The 17608-nt window shown below is 44.1% G+C and overlaps 1 long non-coding RNA gene across 4 annotated transcripts; it reads left to right on the top strand.

Moving 5' to 3' along the window:
* The first annotated feature begins 484 nt into the window (after nt 1-484).
* Nucleotides 485-3551, top strand: LOC124158042. Of its 4 annotated transcripts, none has more exons than XR_006864690.1 (6): nt 485-1225; nt 1668-1888; nt 2154-2351; nt 2458-2596; nt 3133-3338; nt 3484-3551. It is a non-coding gene; the product is annotated as an uncharacterized LOC124158042 (long non-coding RNA). The 4 variants fall into 4 exon arrangements; XR_006864691.1 differs by having other exon boundaries at nt 2447-2596; XR_006864692.1 differs by lacking the exon at nt 2458-2596.
* The last annotated feature ends 14057 nt before the right edge of the window (nt 3552-17608 follow it).

Below are 17608 nucleotides of genomic sequence, written 5' to 3'. Positions count from 1 at the left end.
CAATTTAACTCTCTCCGATCATTATCATTTAGGTATTGATTTGTGCTTCAGTGCATTTTTTACGAATGCCTAAATTGCAATGAAAGTCATAAAGAGTTTTAATGTTATCAATTTTCACAATTTACGCATCTACCTTTGAAAATGAAGATTACAATGTATATACTTTCCCAGCTAGCACACTCTCCGACGTTTATGTAAACGTCCAAGGCAACGAAGCGGCAACAGTTTCTTCTTTGGCGTTGCGCCGTGGATGATAGCAACATGACGGCAACGCGTTGCCGTGAAGTTGCTCAGTTTGGACGGCTGCTTCATATCCTATTTTATGTGAATTCATTCGCTCTAATTAACGATCTGCTGTAAATAAAATGTTAAACGACTTACGCAATTAACTTTGCATAATGTGTTTTATGGGATAAGTGGTATTTATTCGACGATTTTGTGGGTTTATTAATTAATATGTCTCCAAGTGACTCGGTGGCGATGGAAAAAGATTGAGATATTATAATATAAATGTCTCTCAAGGTTGATGGGTCTCTGGATATTCGTTATCATCGAAGTGATATTACTTAAATACGATTGATAATTCGATGTTGTACCATTACGATTCCTTCCTTTATGTGAAATTTAAGACTCAATCATATCGTCTGCTCACGACCGAGGCCATCCGAGACCATCATGCGCGCAACGCCGAAATGCACTTCGGGAAGAATGGAAGAATCCGTTATCCGCCGCCACCGTGAACACCATCATGGCATCTTACAATTAGTAAATTTGTTGATGTTGTGAATTCGTGCTTTAAGTTCGTCGCGATGCTTTTCTTCTTTTTGAGTAGTCGAAGGACGGTTATGGTTCACTAAACCTTTAAATAGCTTTTTTCAATAACTTTCATTTTCACATAAATTGTTCAATAACTTCATCCATCAAACTTAACGTGGTTTCAGCTTCTCCATTTTCACTTTTCATTTAATTTCATCTTCATATCCGATCATCATATCCACCCGTCGTACTTTAGCCGTATTGTATTCGCAATTTTCACTGACGTGAATTTTCGTTTGTAATTTTCGCTAGCGTAAGTTTTCGCGAGTGATTTCAACTCCTGTTAAATCGTGATCATAGTGAGAATCAGTGTTCGGTGGTTATAAGAAGTTTTTTTGACTTTGGGAAGGGCAGTGCAAGTTAGAAGCCTCTTCGAGGGTATTCCACCATGACTCTAGGTCTATGAAAGGTAAGTCTAGACACAGTGTACTGTCGTTCATTGTGAAATTCGTTAACAGTACACTTATGTTTTCATTACCATTGCATTAGTTCTGTTGTGTTTCTGTTGAATGGATTGATGGATGTCTGGTGAGTGCTCTTACTGCGCGTTTGTTGGTTCACAATGGAACACTTCAGTTTTCTTTCCGTGGAGTGCAGTATTTACTGCAAGTTGGTGAGAAGTCACCCCCTGTCCAACACCCTTGAAATTTCGAGTTTAGGAACAAAATTTAGTGGAATTGCTGTGAGATTTTTCCTCAGTTACTGGAGTATACAATCATTTAGTGCATCATTCTTAACTAGCCATTATTTACAATAATTAACTTTGCTTTCAATGGAATTTTATGATCTCATGTGTTTTAGTAACTAAAGAGTGACTCCTCATAGTCATGTTTTTTTCCCACTTTTTTCAGGATGCCTTGGCTTGTGGTAATAGTTCTTCCACATGAAAAATGTACTGGCCTCACAGTGCAGGCTGTTACATAGTCATGGGTGAAATTGGAGGCAGATAAGGTTGTTGAATATTACCCCAATGAGAGCTATAACTGGTCTTCAGTGTCACAGGTCATAAAATGGCTCTCAACTCAGTGAGGAATGGGATATCTTGGGCGTGAAGTTCTGCATGCACCATTTGGTAAGTTAGGGACAATATTTGTGAATATTGGTTTAGTTAAAAATTAGGATTAACATTTTCGACTTGCAAGAGCAGGGTGCTGTTTAAATGTATTCATAGGGGTTGTTTCATGGTATGTGTGAGAGCACTGACTTGGATGTACAATGTACATGTTACTAGTTTGCTAAGCCAAGTATTAATTTTTTTATTTTAGTTAAATTTGACATTGAGTGCATGCTTTGACATGTGTGGCAAATGGTGACATTGTAATATTATTATCTTCCAGAGACTGTTGTGGCAGCCATTGCTATTGAATAGAGATGGCTACTTGTGAAGATTCAGATGTGGAGGCATTTTTTTATTGCTGAAATTTAAAAAGACTGGGAAAGGAAAAGGACAAAAAAGAATTGAAAGTATCCAAATATAAGTAATTCTTCATTAATGGAGACTGATGATGATAGCATACTGAAACCACCATCACCAGGTAAATATTTGCACTTAATAATTTGCTCTTTTGAGTGCTTTAGCATGTGCACATATAAGTGTAAAGCTTATCTATTCTGTTTTCTGTTGCATGAGTGCCTCCTAAGAAGGGAAGGTTGCACTTAAAGATTCATCAAACACTGTTGGAGTAAAGGAGCCTGAAACTTCTCTATAGAATTGCATTGTGTTTCTGAAGAATCAGTGAAGTCCAATTGTTAGAACCTGGTGCACCCAATGAGTTCAGGGGTCGGGATGAAGATTTCTTGGGATTTGCACCAAGTAAGGCTCTCCATATCTCCTCCCAACGTTTCCACAAGCAACTCACCCATCGTCTTTGGGGATTCAGGAATCCAAGGTTGGATTCCCAAATCGTGTGATTTCTGAATCCCTGAAGACAATGGGTGAGTTGCTTGTCGAAACGTTTGAAGGAAAATGGAAGACCTTACCCGGTGCAACTCCTGAGAATTTTAACTGTTATTGTTTGCTGGGAAAGAGCCTGAAAGAAGAGTATTTAGTTGGTATTTCACTTAAATTGTCAACTGTTTGACTTCATAGCCACCTTAGTATTGATATGCTCATGGTACTGTTTATAGATTATCACTTTGAGTCATGAAACTTTAGTTATGGTGCCATCATTACCTCCTTGTTGATATTTAATTTTATGATAACAAAGTTAATTACACTGGGATGTACTGAGAAATTTAAACATTTTATACCAATATGTTCAATGGTACTAAGCAATTACCATAGATAATTAATTGTCTGGTCATCTCATTTTTCAGATTTGTTTCATGAAGGAAAGATCTTCGAACATCATATTTAAGTGTAGTCAGAACTATCAAAGGGGGACTGGACTTTAAAAAACTGTCATCGACATGTGTTCTACCCTAATATAGAATGAGTTGGCTGTTTCTCTCTTTGAAGGGTCACTCAGAAAATATGATTGCCTTTGAAGTGCATTTTAGCTCCATTATAAATGTCATATTTGGTGAGTATTTTGTAATCATTGGTGCTTTTGATTCACTCCTCCCATATCTTGGAATAGAGTTGAATGAAAAAAGCTTAAGTACATAAATAGAAATGCTTTTAAGTGTGTCAGAGTAACATCTAATCCAATTATAATTACTTTGCAGAGAATGTAAAAGCCAAAAATGAGCCTGATTTGATACAATCAGCATGAAAACAAGCATCAGGGAATGATTCCAGGCCTCAAAATACAGAACAAAGAAAGGGAATAAGAAACGAGAAAGTGTTCTGAAAGGCAGCTGGAAGGGGATCTCGAAGAAGCATTATTCTTCCAATTTGCCTATCTCGGAACCTGCTAGTGTGGAAGGGCAGTTTGGCTTGTTATCTCATAACATGATTGTGGGATAAGGTGAGGTCTGCATATGATCACTGTTATGACAGGCACAGCCAGATATGCCATTAATACTCCTGGATCTTTGTCTCACAAGGGGAGAGTAGGAATGTTTCTTTGCCTTCTTAAATGCCATATTTTTTTATGATTTTCAGAATGCCAAATGCTGGTAGGAATAGGTCCAAGTTTGGTTCAATAGCCTTTCATATAGTTGAAATAAATTAATTTTAGTTCTTTTTTTTCCATTGCACCTAACTTAAATACTACAGAATGCCCTACCCTTAAACAGCTCCATTGGTGAAGTGGCGAAGGTTAATCTTATTCCATATATGGAGGCATAAAATGCTGTAGCAATGCTAGGGTGCGCTTGTTGCAGTGATCTGCTTCCTTATTGTCAGATAACATAGCAAGTTCATATTATGGCATTCATAATCACGCTTGCTATGGCAGTGAACAAGTGAATGTGTAAATTAGATGAAGAAGACTTCTTTAAGAATAACATTACCTAATTACCATGTGCTGATGTTCACTGTCACCACAAGCATGAATGTGAATCCTATCTATATACAGCCCTTGTGGTGACTGACTCACTCATGGATACAAATTCCCGACCACTTCTAGAAGTGCTGGAGAGCTGAAATTTGGCACGCGTGCGGGGAACCCGAAATGATCCGGAGGAAAAATCCGAAAACCGGAAGTTTCCGCCACGTGTCGTCGCTAGGACGACAAAATGGCCGAAATCGCGCTTTTTCCGGGGACCGTCTTCCGGTTTTTATTTTACTGCGCGCGAACCGTGCGTGCCACTCGGATTGTTAATGAATTTTTTGAAAGCTGGTAAATGAAGTAACGTATTTATGTTATGTTATAAGTTTCTTTTTAAGAAATTTGCTGCCAAAATGGCGTCCAAAAATTGGTTTTTCGAAAGATATTTCATAACTTCCGCTCCCCTAGTCGTAATTACAGGTGTAGGATATTGAAAATGATTATTATATATGCTCATAACATAGTCTACGAAATGTAGCTACCGTTTTTCTTTCATCGTCCTTGGTTACTGAGAATAAAATTAAAATATTCCGAAAATCACCGAAAATTACGATTTTCAAAAGATTAACACAAGGTTTTGTCAATTTTAACTCAACCGATTTCTTTCAAACTTTGTAGTTACATACAACTTAGCATTGTCTTTCAGAAGACATAAACAGTTTAATAATTATTTAATGGATTTAACCGCGAAAAAATAAAAATGGCGGGCACTGCTAACATTTTTCAGGGACTGGTTTGCTTTTTATTGTATAACTTTCGAAATATGGATGTCATAGGGCACAATTCTTTTAGACATGACAGTAAATGAATGTGACCATATAGTACCGTCATCTTTTAACCCCCCGAAACCCCCTAAAAAATTAAAATTAGCATATAAGTAGCCTTGTCGGGTACCTTTCGTCACAATTCCGCCGCTTTTCCAATCCTTACCACTCATCGCTACGGAATTGATGTGGACGATTGATGACCGCTGGCAGTAAAAACCTATAAACCCCCGGTAAACCCACATACACCCCCCCCCCCCAAAAAATAAAATTTTCAAATAAGTCTACTTTTTCGGTACTTTTCGTGACTATTCCACCGCCCCCAACGACTCATCCCCACGGAATTTATGTGAATGGATGGTGACCGCCAGGAGTACACACATTTAAACCCCCGGTATCCCCGTGAAATCCCCCCCAAATGTAAAATGTGTCTCCTATTTGGGAACCTCTCGCAAACATTACGCCGCACTACCCGTGCCCTCTGAGCTCTACATCCGGAATATTTGGTGAGGGCGAGCCACCGTAAACCATACGGGAAAAAATACCAGAAAACCCCCGATCACCTCCTGGAACATCGCCGAAAAAATAATTTTAAAGTTGCCTTTCCGAATAGTTTTCGACACAATTTAACCGGTGCCCCTACCACTTATTAAAACCCCCGATAACCCCGTGAAACCTCCCAAAAAATTTCTAATAAATAGCCTCTCCAGGGAAAAGAATCGTAAGACCACTCTTCCGGTCCCCTAGGACTTATCGGCACGGAATTTATGAGAACTATTAGTGACCACTGGTTTAACACAAGTATAAAACCCCCGGTATTCCGTAGGAACCCCCCGAAAAAAAATGAAAAACTTGCCATTAAGTCTTCTTTTATGGGTACTTGTCGCCACTATTAATCCGCATTGCACTACCTTTTACAATCATCGCTACATGATCACTGTGGACTTTTGGTGACCGCATGCATAACACATTAAAATCCCCGAATCCCCCTGGGCACCCCTCTCGGTGGGGAAGACCATTTATAAGGACTAGGCGGAGCAGCCGCGGGGGGGCTCCTAAACCCCAAGGCGGCGAAGCCGCCCCACAACGAGGAACTGGCGTAGGCGAGGGGGAGCTTCAGCAACCCCCGGGCGGCGTAGCCGCCCCGATGTTCAAGCGGCGCAACCGCTGTGGACTCCCCCCACCTCTGGGCGGCGAAGCCGCCCCTTAAACGAATAACGGTGAAACAGTTCCGAAATGCCCTCGCCCTCTGGCACACTAAACCCCCAGGCGGCGAAGCCGCCCTTCAGCGAGGAACGGCGAAGCCGTTCCGAGGAATGAGTGGGGCACCTCCCTACCCCCTGGCCGGCGAAGCCGGCCCCTAGCCGTGTTGAGATTATTCGAACTTCAAAAGTCTTCGAACGACCACAAATGTAGACGGCGAAGCCGGAACCGGGGTTTTAAGGGGCGGAGCCCCTTAACGAGCGCGCGGAGCGTGCGAGTCCTATCTATATACAGCCCTTGTGGTGACTGACTCACTCATGGATACAAATTCCCGACCACTTCTAGAAGTGCTGGAGAGCTGAAATTTGGCACGCGTGCGGGGAACCCGAAATGATCCGGAGGAAAAATCCGAAAACCGGAAGTTTCCGCCACGTGTCGTCGCTAGGACGACAAAATGGCCGAAATCGCGCTTTTTCCGGGGACCGTCTTCCGGTTTTTATTTTACTGCGCGCGAACCGTGCGTGCCACACGGATCGTTAATGCATTTTTTGAAAGCTGGTAAATGTAGTAACGTAATTATGTTATCATATAAGTTTCTTTTTAAGATATTTGCTGCAAAAATGGCGTCCAAAAATTGGTTTTTCGAAAAATATTTCATAACTTCCGCTCCCGTAGTCGTAATTACAGGTGTAGGATATTGAAAATGATTATTATATATGCTCATAACATAGTCTACGAAATGTAGGTAACGTTTTTCTTTCATCGTCCTTGGTTACTGAGAATAAAATTAAAATATTCCGAAAATCACCGAAAATTACGATTTTCAAAAGATTAACACAAGGTTTTGTCAATTTTAACTCAACCGATTTCTTTCAAACTTTGTAGTTACATACAGCTATGCAATTTCTTTCAGAAAACATAAACATTTTAATAATTATTTAATGGATTTAACCGCGAAAAAATAATAATGGCGGGCACTGCTAACATTTTTCAGGGACTGGTTTGCTTTTTATTGTATTACTTTCGAAATATGGATGTCATAGGGCACAATTCTTTTAGACATGACAGTAAATGAATGTGACCATATAGTACCGTCATCTTTTAATCCCCCGAAACCCCCTAAAAAATTAAAATTAGCATATAAGTAGCCTTGTCGGGTAACTTTCGTCACAATTCCGCCGCTTTTCCAATCCTTACCACTCATCGCTACGGAATTGATGTGGACGATTGATGACCGCTGGCAGTAAAAACCTATAAACCCCCGGTAAACCCACATACACCCCCCCCCAAAAAATAAAATTTTCAAATAAGTCTACTTTTTCGGTACTTTTCGTGACTATTCCACCGCCCCCAACGACTCATCCCCCCGAAATGGATGTTATGTGAATGGATGGTGACCGCCAGGAGTACACACATTTAAACCCCCGGTATCCCCGTGAAATCCCCCCCAAATGTAAAATGTGTCATTTAGTCTCCTATTTGGAAACTTCTCGCAAACATTACGCCGCACTACCCGTCCCCTTTGAGCTCTAGATCCGGAATATTTGGTGAGGGCGAGCCACCGTAAACCATACGGGAAAAAATACCAGAACACCCCCGATTACCTCCTGGAACATCGCCGAAAAAAAATAAAACAAATTTAAACTCGCCTTTCCGAATAGTTTTCGACACAATTTAACCGGTGCCCCTACCACTTATTAAAACCCCGATAACCCCGTGAAACCTCCCAAAAAATTTCTAATAAATAGCCTCTCCAGGGAAAAGAATCGTAAGACCACTCTTCCGGTCCCCTAGGACTTATCGGCACGGAATTTATGAGAACTATTAGTGACCACTGGTTGAACACAAGTATAAAACCCCCGGTATTCCGTAGGAACCCCCCGAAAAAAAATGAAAAACTTGCCATTAAGTCTTCTTTTATGGGTACCTGTCGCCACTATTAATCCGCATTGCACTACCTTTTACAATCATCGCTACATGATCACTGTGGACTTTTGGTGACCGCATGCATAACACATTAAAATCCCCGAATCCCCCTGGGCACCCCTCTCGGTGGGGAAGACCATTTATAAAGACTAGGTGGAGCAGCCGCGGGGGGGCTCCTCAACCCCAAGGCGGCGAAGCCGCCCCACAACGAGGAACTGGCGTAGGCGAGGGGGAGCTTCAGCAACCCCCGGGCGGCGTAGCCGCCCCGATGTTCAAGCGGCGCAACCGCTGTGGACTCCCCCCACCTCTGGGCGGCAAAGCCGCCCCTTAAACGAATGACGGTGAAACAGTTCCGAAATGCCCTCGCCCTCTGGCACACTAAACCCCCAGGCGGCGAAGCCGCCCTTCAGCGAGGAACGGCGAAGCCGTTCCGAGGAATGAGTGGGGCACCTCCCTACCCCCTGGCCGGCGAAGCCGGCCCCTAGCCGTGTTGAGATTATTCGAACTTCAAAAGTCTTCGAACGACCACAAATGTAGACGGCGAAGCCGGAACCGGGGTTTTAAGGGGCGGAGCCCCTTAACGAGCGCGCGGAGCGTGCGAGTCCTATCTATATACAGCCCTTGTGGTGACTGACTCACTCATGGATACAAATTCCCGACCACTTCTAGAAGTGCTGGAGAGCTGAAATTTGGCACGCGTGCGGGGAACCCGAAATGATCCGGAGGAAAAATCCGAAAACCGGAAGTTTCCGCCACGTGTCGTCGCTAGGACGACAAAATGGCCGAAATCGCGCTTTTTCCGGGGACCGTCTTCCGGTTTTTATTTTACTGCGCGCGAACCGTGCGTGCCACTCGGATTGTTAATGAATTTTTTGAAAGCTGGTAAATGAAGTAACGTATTTATGTTATGTTATAAGTTTCTTTTTAAGAAATTTGCTGCCAAAATGGCGTCCAAAAATTGGTTTTTCGAAAGATATTTCATAACTTCCGCTCCCCTAGTCGTAATTACAGGTGTAGGATATTGAAAATGATTATTATATATGCTCATAACATAGTCTACGAAATGTAGCTACCGTTTTTCTTTCATCGTCCTTGGTTACTGAGAATAAAATTAAAATATTCCGAAAATCACCGAAAATTACGATTTTCAAAAGATTAACACAAGGTTTTGTCAATTTTAACTCAACCGATTTCTTTCAAACTTTGTAGTTACATACAACTTAGCATTGTCTTTCAGAAGACATAAACAGTTTAATAATTATTTAATGGATTTAACCGCGAAAAAATAAAAATGGCGGGCACTGCTAACATTTTTCAGGGACTGGTTTGCTTTTTATTGTATAACTTTCGAAATATGGATGTCATAGGGCACAATTCTTTTAGACATGACAGTAAATGAATGTGACCATATAGTACCGTCATCTTTTAACCCCCCGAAACCCCCTAAAAAATTAAAATTAGCATATAAGTAGCCTTGTCGGGTACCTTTCGTCACAATTCCGCCGCTTTTCCAATCCTTACCACTCATCGCTACGGAATTGATGTGGACGATTGATGACCGCTGGCAGTAAAAACCTATAAACCCCCGGTAAACCCACATACACCCCCCCCCCCCAAAAAATAAAATTTTCAAATAAGTCTACTTTTTCGGTACTTTTCGTGACTATTCCACCGCCCCCAACGACTCATCCCCACGGAATTTATGTGAATGGATGGTGACCGCCAGGAGTACACACATTTAAACCCCCGGTATCCCCGTGAAATCCCCCCCAAATGTAAAATGTGTCTCCTATTTGGGAACCTCTCGCAAACATTACGCCGCACTACCCGTGCCCTCTGAGCTCTACATCCGGAATATTTGGTGAGGGCGAGCCACCGTAAACCATACGGGAAAAAATACCAGAAAACCCCCGATCACCTCCTGGAACATCGCCGAAAAAATAATTTTAAAGTTGCCTTTCCGAATAGTTTTCGACACAATTTAACCGGTGCCCCTACCACTTATTAAAACCCCCGATAACCCCGTGAAACCTCCCAAAAAATTTCTAATAAATAGCCTCTCCAGGGAAAAGAATCGTAAGACCACTCTTCCGGTCCCCTAGGACTTATCGGCACGGAATTTATGAGAACTATTAGTGACCACTGGTTTAACACAAGTATAAAACCCCCGGTATTCCGTAGGAACCCCCCGAAAAAAAATGAAAAACTTGCCATTAAGTCTTCTTTTATGGGTACTTGTCGCCACTATTAATCCGCATTGCACTACCTTTTACAATCATCGCTACATGATCACTGTGGACTTTTGGTGACCGCATGCATAACACATTAAAATCCCCGAATCCCCCTGGGCACCCCTCTCGGTGGGGAAGACCATTTATAAGGACTAGGCGGAGCAGCCGCGGGGGGGCTCCTAAACCCCAAGGCGGCGAAGCCGCCCCACAACGAGGAACTGGCGTAGGCGAGGGGGAGCTTCAGCAACCCCCGGGCGGCGTAGCCGCCCCGATGTTCAAGCGGCGCAACCGCTGTGGACTCCCCCCACCTCTGGGCGGCGAAGCCGCCCCTTAAACGAATAACGGTGAAACAGTTCCGAAATGCCCTCGCCCTCTGGCACACTAAACCCCCAGGCGGCGAAGCCGCCCTTCAGCGAGGAACGGCGAAGCCGTTCCGAGGAATGAGTGGGGCACCTCCCTACCCCCTGGCCGGCGAAGCCGGCCCCTAGCCGTGTTGAGATTATTCGAACTTCAAAAGTCTTCGAACGACCACAAATGTAGACGGCGAAGCCGGAACCGGGGTTTTAAGGGGCGGAGCCCCTTAACGAGCGCGCGGAGCGTGCGAGTCCTATCTATATACAGCCCTTGTGGTGACTGACTCACTCATGGATACAAATTCCCGACCACTTCTAGAAGTGCTGGAGAGCTGAAATTTGGCACGCGTGCGGGGAACCGGAAATGATTCGGAGGAAAAATCCGAAAACCGGAAGTTTCCGCCACGTGTCGTCGCTAGGACGACAAAATGGCCGAAATCGCGCTTTTTCCGGGGACCGTCTTCCGGTTTTTATTTTACTGCGCGCGAACCGTGCGTGCCACACGGATCGTTAATGCATTTTTTGAAAGCTGGTAAATGTAGTAACGTAATTATGTTATCATATAAGTTTCTTTTTAAGATATTTGCTGCAAAAATGGCGTCCAAAAATTGGTTTTTCGAAAAATATTTCATAACTTCCGCTCCCGTAGTCGTAATTACAGGTGTAGGATATTGAAAATGATTATTATATATGCTCATAACATAGTCTACGAAATGTAGGTAACGTTTTTCTTTCATCGTCCTTGGTTACTGAGAATAAAATTAAAATATTCCGAAAATCACCGAAAATTACGATTTTCAAAAGATTAACACAAGGTTTTGTCAATTTTAACTCAACCGATTTCTTTCAAACTTTGTAGTTACATACAGCTATGCAATTTCTTTCAGAAAACATAAACATTTTAATAATTATTTAATGGATTTAACCGCGAAAAAATAATAATGGCGGGCACTGCTAACATTTTTCAGGGACTGGTTTGCTTTTTATTGTATTACTTTCGAAATATGGATGTCATAGGGCACAATTCTTTTAGACATGACAGTAAATGAATGTGACCATATAGTACCGTCATCTTTTAATCCCCCGAAACCCCCTAAAAAATTAAAATTAGCATATAAGTAGCCTTGTCGGGTAACTTTCGTCACAATTCCGCCGCTTTTCCAATCCTTACCACTCATCGCTACGGAATTGATGTGGACGATTGATGACCGCTGGCAGTAAAAACCTATAAACCCCCGGTAAACCCACATACACCCCCCCCCAAAAAATAAAATTTTCAAATAAGTCTACTTTTTCGGTACTTTTCGTGACTATTCCACCGCCCCCAACGACTCATCCCCCCGAAATGGATGTTATGTGAATGGATGGTGACCGCCAGGAGTACACACATTTAAACCCCCGGTATCCCCGTGAAATCCCCCCCAAATGTAAAATGTGTCATTTAGTCTCCTATTTGGAAACTTCTCGCAAACATTACGCCGCACTACCCGTCCCCTTTGAGCTCTAGATCCGGAATATTTGGTGAGGGCGAGCCACCGTAAACCATACGGGAAAAAATACCAGAACACCCCCGATTACCTCCTGGAACATCGCCGAAAAAAAATAAAACAAATTTAAACTCGCCTTTCCGAATAGTTTTCGACACAATTTAACCGGTGCCCCTACCACTTATTAAAACCCCGATAACCCCGTGAAACCTCCCAAAAAATTTCTAATAAATAGCCTCTCCAGGGAAAAGAATCGTAAGACCACTCTTCCGGTCCCCTAGGACTTATCGGCACGGAATTTATGAGAACTATTAGTGACCACTGGTTGAACACAAGTATAAAACCCCCGGTATTCCGTAGGAACCCCCCGAAAAAAAATGAAAAACTTGCCATTAAGTCTTCTTTTATGGGTACCTGTCGCCACTATTAATCCGCATTGCACTACCTTTTACAATCATCGCTACATGATCACTGTGGACTTTTGGTGACCGCATGCATAACACATTAAAATCCCCGAATCCCCCTGGGCACCCCTCTCGGTGGGGAAGACCATTTATAAAGACTAGGTGGAGCAGCCGCGGGGGGGCTCCTCAACCCCAAGGCGGCGAAGCCGCCCCACAACGAGGAACTGGCGTAGGCGAGGGGGAGCTTCAGCAACCCCCGGGCGGCGTAGCCGCCCCGATGTTCAAGCGGCGCAACCGCTGTGGACTCCCCCCACCTCTGGGCGGCAAAGCCGCCCCTTAAACGAATGACGGTGAAACAGTTCCGAAATGCCCTCGCCCTCTGGCACACTAAACCCCCAGGCGGCGAAGCCGCCCTTCAGCGAGGAACGGCGAAGCCGTTCCGAGGAATGAGTGGGGCACCTCCCTACCCCCTGGCCGGCGAAGCCGGCCCCTAGCCGTGTTGAGATTATTCGAACTTCAAAAGTCTTCGAACGACCACAAATGTAGACGGCGAAGCCGGAACCGGGGTTTTAAGGGGCGGAGCCCCTTAACGAGCGCGCGGAGCGTGCGAGTCCTATCTATATACAGCCCTTGTGGTGACTGACTCACTCATGGATACAAATTCCCGACCACTTCTAGAAGTGCTGGAGAGCTGAAATTTGGCACGCGTGCGGGGAACCCGAAATGATCCGGAGGAAAAATCCGAAAACCGGAAGTTTCCGCCACGTGTCGTCGCTAGGACGACAAAATGGCCGAAATCGCGCTTTTTCCGGGGACCGTCTTCCGGTTTTTATTTTACTGCGCGCGAACCGTGCGTGCCACTCGGATTGTTAATGAATTTTTTGAAAGCTGGTAAATGAAGTAACGTATTTATGTTATGTTATAAGTTTCTTTTTAAGAAATTTGCTGCCAAAATGGCGTCCAAAAATTGGTTTTTCGAAAGATATTTCATAACTTCCGCTCCCCTAGTCGTAATTACAGGTGTAGGATATTGAAAATGATTATTATATATGCTCATAACATAGTCTACGAAATGTAGCTACCGTTTTTCTTTCATCGTCCTTGGTTACTGAGAATAAAATTAAAATATTCCGAAAATCACCGAAAATTACGATTTTCAAAAGATTAACACAAGGTTTTGTCAATTTTAACTCAACCGATTTCTTTCAAACTTTGTAGTTACATACAACTTAGCATTGTCTTTCAGAAGACATAAACAGTTTAATAATTATTTAATGGATTTAACCGCGAAAAAATAAAAATGGCGGGCACTGCTAACATTTTTCAGGGACTGGTTTGCTTTTTATTGTATAACTTTCGAAATATGGATGTCATAGGGCACAATTCTTTTAGACATGACAGTAAATGAATGTGACCATATAGTACCGTCATCTTTTAACCCCCCGAAACCCCCTAAAAAATTAAAATTAGCATATAAGTAGCCTTGTCGGGTACCTTTCGTCACAATTCCGCCGCTTTTCCAATCCTTACCACTCATCGCTACGGAATTGATGTGGACGATTGATGACCGCTGGCAGTAAAAACCTATAAACCCCCGGTAAACCCACATACACCCCCCCCCCCCAAAAAATAAAATTTTCAAATAAGTCTACTTTTTCGGTACTTTTCGTGACTATTCCACCGCCCCCAACGACTCATCCCCACGGAATTTATGTGAATGGATGGTGACCGCCAGGAGTACACACATTTAAACCCCCGGTATCCCCGTGAAATCCCCCCCAAATGTAAAATGTGTCTCCTATTTGGGAACCTCTCGCAAACATTACGCCGCACTACCCGTGCCCTCTGAGCTCTACATCCGGAATATTTGGTGAGGGCGAGCCACCGTAAACCATACGGGAAAAAATACCAGAAAACCCCCGATCACCTCCTGGAACATCGCCGAAAAAATAATTTTAAAGTTGCCTTTCCGAATAGTTTTCGACACAATTTAACCGGTGCCCCTACCACTTATTAAAACCCCCGATAACCCCGTGAAACCTCCCAAAAAATTTCTAATAAATAGCCTCTCCAGGGAAAAGAATCGTAAGACCACTCTTCCGGTCCCCTAGGACTTATCGGCACGGAATTTATGAGAACTATTAGTGACCACTGGTTTAACACAAGTATAAAACCCCCGGTATTCCGTAGGAACCCCCCGAAAAAAAATGAAAAACTTGCCATTAAGTCTTCTTTTATGGGTACTTGTCGCCACTATTAATCCGCATTGCACTACCTTTTACAATCATCGCTACATGATCACTGTGGACTTTTGGTGACCGCATGCATAACACATTAAAATCCCCGAATCCCCCTGGGCACCCCTCTCGGTGGGGAAGACCATTTATAAGGACTAGGCGGAGCAGCCGCGGGGGGGCTCCTAAACCCCAAGGCGGCGAAGCCGCCCCACAACGAGGAACTGGCGTAGGCGAGGGGGAGCTTCAGCAACCCCCGGGCGGCGTAGCCGCCCCGATGTTCAAGCGGCGCAACCGCTGTGGACTCCCCCCACCTCTGGGCGGCGAAGCCGCCCCTTAAACGAATAACGGTGAAACAGTTCCGAAATGCCCTCGCCCTCTGGCACACTAAACCCCCAGGCGGCGAAGCCGCCCTTCAGCGAGGAACGGCGAAGCCGTTCCGAGGAATGAGTGGGGCACCTCCCTACCCCCTGGCCGGCGAAGCCGGCCCCTAGCCGTGTTGAGATTATTCGAACTTCAAAAGTCTTCGAACGACCACAAATGTAGACGGCGAAGCCGGAACCGGGGTTTTAAGGGGCGGAGCCCCTTAACGAGCGCGCGGAGCGTGCGAGTCCTATCTATATACAGCCCTCGTGGTGACTGACTCACTCATGGATACAAATTCCCGACCACTTCTAGAAGTGCTGGAGAGCTGAAATTTGGCACGCGTGCGGGGAATCCGAAATGATTCGGAGGAAAAATCCGAAAACCGGAAGTTTCCGCCACGTGTCGTTGCTAGGACGACAAAATGGCCGGAATCGGGCTTTTTTCGGGGACAGTCTTCCGGTTTTTAATTTACTGCACGCGAATCGTGCGTGATACATGAGTCGTTAATGCATTTTGTGAAAGCTTATTAACGTGGTCACGTAATATAGTAAATTCATTACTTTCCAATTGAGAAAATTGCAGCCAAAATGGCGTCCAAAAATTGATTTTTCGAAAACAATTTCATACCTTCCCCTCCCCTCGACTTAATTTAAGGTGTTGGATAACGAAAATGATTATTATATATGCTCATAACATCGTCTACGAAATGTAGGTAACAATTTTCTTTCGTCGTGCTTGGTTACTCAGAAAAAAATTAAAGTATTCCGAAAATCACCGAAAATTACGATTTCCAAAAGATTAACACAAGGTTTTGTCAATTTCATCCCGACCGATTTCTTTCAAACTCTGCAGTTACATACAGCTATGCATTGTCTTTCAGAAAACATTAACATTTTATAAAGTATTTAATGGATTTAACCGCGAAAAAATAAAAATGGCGGGCACTACTCACTTTTTTCGGGGACTGATTTGCTTTTTATTGTATTACTCTCGAAATATGGATGTCATAAGGCACTCTTCTTTTAGATATGACAGTAAATGAATGTGACCATATAGTATCGTCATCTTTAAACCCCCTCGAAAACCCCTAAAAATTAAAATCTGCATATAAGTTGCCTTTTCGGGTACTTTTCGTCACGATTCCGCCGCTTTACCAAGCCTTACCTCTCATCGCTCGGAATTGATGTGGACGATTGATGACCGCATGCAGTTAGAACCTAAACCCCCGGTAAACCCTCAAAAACCCCCCAAAAAATAAAATTTTGCATATAAGTCTACTTATTGGGTACTTTTCGTGACTATTTCACCACCCCCAGCGACTCATCCACACGGAATTAATGTAAATGGATGGTGAACACCAGGAGTACACACATTTAAACCCCCGGTATCCCCCTGAAATCCCCCCAAATGTAAAATGTGTCATTTAGTCTCCTATTTGGGAACTTCTCGCAAACATTACGCCGCACTACCCCTCCCCTCTGAGCTCTAGATCCGGAATATTTGGTAAGGCCGAGCCACCGTAAACCATACGGGAAAAATTACCATAAAACCCCCGATCACCTCCTGGAACATCGCCGAAAAAAAGATAAAAAATATTTAAAGTCGCCTTTCCGAATAGTTTTCGTCACAATTTAACCGGTGCCCCTACCACTTATTAAAACCCCCGATAACCCCGTGAAACCTACCAAAAAATTCTAATAAATCGCCTCTCCAGGTAAAAGATTCGTCAGACCACTGTTCCGGACCCCTAGGACTTATCGGCACGCAATTTATGAGAATGATTTGTGACCACTGGTTAAACACAAGTACAAAACCCTGGTATTCCGGTGGAACCCCCCGTAAAAAAATGAAAAACTTACCATTAAGTCTTCTTTTATGGGTACTTGTCGCCACTATTACTCCGCATTGCACTACCCTTTACAATCATCGCTACGTGATCACTGTGGACGATTGGTGACTGCATGCATAACACATAAAAACCCCCGAATACCCCTGGGCACCCCTCTCGGTGGAGAAGAGCATTAATGAGGATTAAGCGGAGCAGCCGCGGGGGGCTTATCAACCCCAAGGCGGCGAAGCCGCCCCTCAACGAGGAACGGCGAAGCCGTTCCGAGGAGTAACTGGCGTAGGCGAGGGGGAGCTTCAGTAACCCTCGGGCGGCGAAGCCGCCCCGATGTTCAAGCGGCGCAGCCGCTGTGCACTCCCCCTATCTCTGGGCGGCGAAGCCGCCCCTCAAACGAATAACGGTGAAACAGTTCCGAAATGCCCTCGCCCTCTGGGCGGCTATGGCGACCCCAGACGAGGAACGGCGAAGCCTTTCCGAGTATTACGCGGGGTAGCCCCGGGGGGGCGCACTCAACCCCTGGGCGGCGAAGCCGCCCTTCAGCGAG

The sequence above is a fragment of the Ischnura elegans genome, chromosome 4 (assembly GCF_921293095.1).
Source record: "Ischnura elegans chromosome 4, ioIscEleg1.1, whole genome shotgun sequence".
NCBI classification, from domain to species: Eukaryota; Metazoa; Arthropoda; class Insecta; order Odonata; family Coenagrionidae; genus Ischnura; species Ischnura elegans.
Note: the sequence above shows the minus strand (reverse complement) of the source record. Positions and strands in the feature narration are given on the sequence as shown.